Source organism: Brassica rapa, unplaced genomic scaffold (assembly GCF_000309985.2).
Source record: "Brassica rapa cultivar Chiifu-401-42 unplaced genomic scaffold, CAAS_Brap_v3.01 Scaffold0364, whole genome shotgun sequence".
Lineage (NCBI taxonomy): Eukaryota > Viridiplantae > Streptophyta > Magnoliopsida > Brassicales > Brassicaceae > Brassica > Brassica rapa.
The window spans coordinates 28,154-33,431 of NW_022610306.1; the positions used below are offsets into that span (position 1 = coordinate 28,154).

Genomic DNA, 5,278 nt, shown 5'->3' on the forward strand with positions numbered 1-5,278 from the left:
ATGATTGAAAATGTAGATGATTGATAGGCTTTGTCTCTTGATCAAATATTGAATTGGTGAGGTGTTTACTTAGTGTAAACAATTAATAAATATTTATGAATGATCATACAGGTTTATTCCAAACCTTAGTACTTGTTCTCAAGTACTAATACATATGTATAATATTAAATATATAAGTATAAATCATGTGAAGTCTTATTGTATACTCACTCTCCCGAAAGTTCCCGAATTACCGTGAATTGTTCCTGCGATACGGAACAAGGTTACGAAGACACGATGATGGGGTCGCTGCATGCAGCGTTAGATGTTCGATCTTGGAATATCTAATTGAGATGATGGTTATATTTATTTCCCCGCTAGGCTCAGTTAGCCTTGGTGGTTTTCCGGGTTTAGTATATATATATTATAAGTATATATGATGGGTGTCGTGGAGATGATGTTTAAGATAAGATTCACATTGATGGAATGATGGGCCTTATATATACATTCTTATTAGTTATGGAATATATTTCCACTGCATACAAATGGAGTTGATTGCTTGAGATATTATTAATATATGTTAGGGTGAGGGACTAGGCTCACTGAGTAAACTAGTTACTCATGACTCATTTGTGAAGCAGGTAACCAATAGGCGGGAGACCTTACTCTAGGACAGGAAGGAACATCATTAGCCAGCGGTAGTTTTATTATCCTTGCAAAGGCGTTTTGATATTTCTTATTTATAAGATTTATTGACGGAAAACCTCGAGGTTAATTTATAACAAATTTTGTAAGATGCCTTTGATTGATATATAAAGAATGTTTTTTTAGAGTACAGGTTCCATATGATATTAATCCTTGTCCGAACAAACTAACTATCGGGTATTGCTTGTCGGGTTGAAAAGCCTAGAGTTATATCCGATAGGAGTGTTGGTGTTCTTTGGTTGTCGGTCTAAGGAGATCGGAAGTATTCTGAGAACCTCGGATCGACCATCGAAGCACATCGACCGTGTCATTTCTGGTCATCTACGATCAGGGGTGTCAAAAAGGTGGTATCAGAGCATGGTTATACGATGCTTGAATGGGACTTGTTTCAAATATTTTTTAAGTCAAAATGAGTCGCAAGGATAAATAGGATATGCTGGCTGGTTCCTTCATTTTAGGATAGATAGTCGTGGGTAGTTACCTAAAAGTGATTTTTCATAGCAGAAGCACCGAGAGAAGCTTGAACGGGTGGACCGTACTTACCGATGTCACTATCATCAGGCTCCAGTTTGCTACCCTCATGGTGGGGTTCACTGCCGTCTTGTTAGGAATCAGTAACCTCATGCCTTCCTGCCGTTCTTTTGAGTTCTAGTGGGGGGTGCCAATTCTTTAGAGAGATATATGGGATAAAGTTGATACATCGAATACATCTCCGGACTCGTGTGTTATCGATGTCAAGGTGCGTGTTGTTTGTGATCCGGTTCAGAGCGATTTGACTACACTTGATCACATAGATGCACTTATTATTCCGGTTTCTCAAGTCTAACCAGCTCATGCTAAGATGTATAAGCACCAGAGCCATACAAGCATGATTTCTTCAGAATTTGTTTCAAGCTTAGCGTTAGAGGAAGAGATGGTTTGATTGTATTACAAGATAATGGAAGCACCAGAAGCATTCTGTTTGTAACGAAATATCATGAAGCTTACGATGCATAACCTTTAAGGTTTTTGAATCTCAAATCAAATCCCCTTGATCAAAGATCAAAGTTTCTCTAAATCTCCTAAAACCCTAATTTTGAAAATTGGTTTTAATTTTGATTTGAAACTTGAATATTTGATTGATCGCCTAGAGCTATGATTAGGATTGTTTTAAAAGTTGAATCTGAATCTTGTTTAAACTAAAACCCTAATCTCGAAATATAAAATTCCTAAGAGCATCTTTATTGCAGTTTCTTATGAGGGGTTTTAAACTAAATCACTGATTTATTTAAATCAAAAGTAAATAATACATCTGTAACCGATCCTTAATTGAGCAGTTTGGACACCGATCATTAGAAGAGTTCTAAACACACGTGTCTAACACACAATGAAACATAAATTTATTTTTTATTTATTTTTTCTCTTTATTTTGGTTTCTTTCTCTTTCTTCCTCTTTTCTCAGTTTCTCAGAAAGAGGAACGATGTGTTCTCCATGAATCCGACGAAGGCGGATCTTTTCTTTCTGTTTCTGTTGATAAAAATTCATTTGGTTTCCCTCTGATGAAGATCAGAGTCATCCACTTTTCTCCGCTGTTTCTCGCAAACTTACCACTTGTTTCTCGTCGTGGAGGACTCAATGGTCTTTGCTCAGCCGTGGAAGAACTGTTCCCTTGAGAAAAAGATTCTTCTTGTTGCCTCCAAAAGCCACCACAGAGCTATCAGGTCTGAAATTTATTTTCCCAAAAGTTGTAGCCTTTGCTACTGAAAGTTCTGAATTTAGAGTCTTTTGGTATTTATTTTAAGGTTAAGTGGGAGGAGAAGATGTGGATAGAAACATCATGCTGTATTGCAACATCAACAAGGCTGAGAAGAGTTGATGTGGGAAGGAATCAGTGTTGTCATTGTAAGTAATCAGCTATTAGTTTTGTTTTTAGTTTCTTAGGGTAAATGCTTCATTTTTTGTTTGGTTATAGGAAACAGTAGGTTCTGATGAACATATATGTTGGAAGCTTCAATGGCTTGTGTTGAAATCCGATCCTCAATGATGAAGAATTTGATCTGCTCAAACTCAAAGTTAAGGTTCTATTCCACTCAAAATACATATATTCTCATTCCTCTGAGCTTCAGTTTTTAAGGATTTTTTCTACTTCTGTAGATGGATGGTAGCGAGATTGCGAGTGAGGGTCCAAGGTGCAGTCTCGGTAGTAAGAAGGTAGAGACAACATAAAGCTCCATTACTCAAAGCTTGTTTCATATACAAACACTCATTTACAGTCTTGACTTTGCAGGGAAGTAATGTTGTGATCGAGCAAAGTTGGAGAACAAATACCCATTACTCAAAGCATTGAATTCAAGGTTAAAGTCAAGAACGTTGGTGCCAGTCTTGTCAAGGTTAATTCTATTGTCTTGCTTTCTTGTTTATTGCGTTCACATGTGGATAGTAGTTGATAGTGATGAATGTTGGTTAGAGTTAGATTGTTGTCAGTGAATATGGGTGTGATTAATGCTTGTTTTAGGACACGTTTTAGTTGATAGTGATGAATGTGATGAATCTGATGAATGCTTGTGTGGTATTTTTTTTTTTAAGAACTCTTATGTAAGAAACCTCCAATGGAGCACAAAATTTATAAGTTTCTTAACTAAATTTCTTAACTAACTTTTATTATTAAACAAGTCATTGAGAAACCCAATTGGGGTTATAGGGATAATGATGCTCTAAAGGCCTTGAAACCTTAAATCTCTCATTACTTAAAACTTGAAAGATTGATTTAAAGTATTAGAAATATTTACATATTGAATGAGAGTTAGGGTGCTAGATTATTTAATTCTAAAACCTAATAGATATGCAACTAAGTAATAGGATTGAATGCATTTGGATTAATGATCTCATTTTGTATAAGGCCGTGTGGCCTAATACATTGTTCATACTTGCGGCCTTGTGCCCTTGCTTGATTAAAAGCCGCGTGGCTTAGTGCACATCTATGTGGCCGTGTGGCCTAGCATCCGGATGGTAATATCATGATCCGATCCTTAAGATTGCTGTATCACTAATATGGCCGTGTGGCCTAAAGCATCACATTGCAAAGCCGTGTGGCCTAAGCATCATAGATAGACTTATGAAATCATATGCACTGATTATTTAAAATAGTTGCAATCTAAATCAAGAATTGATTGATAATATGATTTCAGATGCCGAGATTTAAGCCTTTCGATTATGCCATTCTAAATCTCTCTGGAGATAATTATCTAGAATAGCCAACGAACACTTCAGTTGTCCTGAAATCAAGAGGACTCGGAAGGAGTATCATTCAGGATGATTATGCAACTAGAAGTGAAAAGTTAAGAGACATTACAATAATGCGCCAACATCTCACTGAGGAACTGAGAAATCAGTATCTATATATTGAGAATCCTCGTGACCTTTGGACAGAATTAAAGTCCAGATACACAATAGTGTTATTACCAAAGGTCAGACATGAATGGATGAGTCTCAGATACCAAGACTTTGAGTCTGTGGATGAATATGACTTTGCTTTGTCCAAAGTCGTTTACAAACTCAGACTATGTGGTGAAATGGTAACACAGGAGGGTTTACTGGAAAAGATCTTCCTCACAGCTGATCCACGAGATGAAATAAGATATCTATAGAGAAAAAGGTTTGACCACCTATAATGATCTGCTCTCATACCTATTACTAACTGAGTGTGGGAACCAAAATTCACACTGTCGATTTCCGTTTAAATAAGGAAACTAGGAAAACCCTAATTTCCCAGAGGACCCGGATATATGCTAATTACCACACGTCAAGCCATCAGAACACGAGAATAACAACGATAAAGTATGAGCGTTTACAACAAGGTATAAGCCTGAGCTCGAGAGCTGTTCGCGAGATTCCTAGTTCTAGCAACCCTAAGATGGCTATACCTAATTGAGTCGCAGCTCGAAATAACAAAAGCGGAAAATTGCCTAAATGCTCTAAGTGCTAAGTTTGCTCTGAAAAAATCGTCCTCCACGCTCCTCGCCTAGGACTCCTTATATACTAGCTCCAAGGTCGGTTTACGCTTTTACTCTTCTGCCCTTAAGCCGTCATAGCATAAAAATGGAGATATTCCATTTTTTCCCGATCTTCACAATTATCTTCAAAACTTCCGTATTTATCCGCGGAAACTTGACATTTATCCTTCCTTGTGGACCAAGCGTAAACTGTGCTGTGGTTTACGGGCTTTTGGTTAAGAAATCGTAGGATGGGCCTCGAGTCGTGTTTTAGGTCCCTTTGGGCCATCTTCTGACTCGAAGCATTTACTACGATTTCTTTCGATAAGGAACGAACTTTCCGCAGTATTAATCCGCAAAGTTTGATCGATGATTTAGAATAGCGGAAATTATAGACTGAGCTCGCTATGGTCTTCGGGAGATAGCATTTGAAGGTTTGACGAGAATGCAAGGACTGGTGTCGTCTCGACGTTTCGGATGAACTCGGTCACCGGGCAGCGACCGTAGCGACCGAGCTTGGGTCAGGCTCGGTCGCTACGTAGCGATCGAGCAAGACAGATGCTCGGTCGCTACGTAGAGACAGAGCTTGGAGCCCGAGTGAGACGGACGCTCGGTCGCTACG

At 38.2% G+C, this 5,278-nt stretch overlaps 1 long non-coding RNA gene across 3 annotated transcripts; it reads left to right on the forward strand.

Annotated features, from left to right (window-relative positions):
• Positions 1-968: 968 nt before the first annotated feature.
• LOC103849618 lies at positions 969-4,302 on the forward strand. Of its 3 annotated transcripts, none has more exons than XR_629503.3 (5): positions 970-2,385; positions 2,467-2,566; positions 2,637-2,742; positions 2,819-2,875; positions 2,952-4,302. It is a non-coding gene; the product is annotated as an uncharacterized LOC103849618 (long non-coding RNA). The 3 variants fall into 3 exon arrangements; XR_629504.3 differs by having other exon boundaries at positions 974-2,385; positions 2,637-2,736; XR_004453666.1 differs by having other exon boundaries at positions 969-2,385; positions 2,637-2,875.
• Positions 4,303-5,278: the final 976 nt, after the last annotated feature.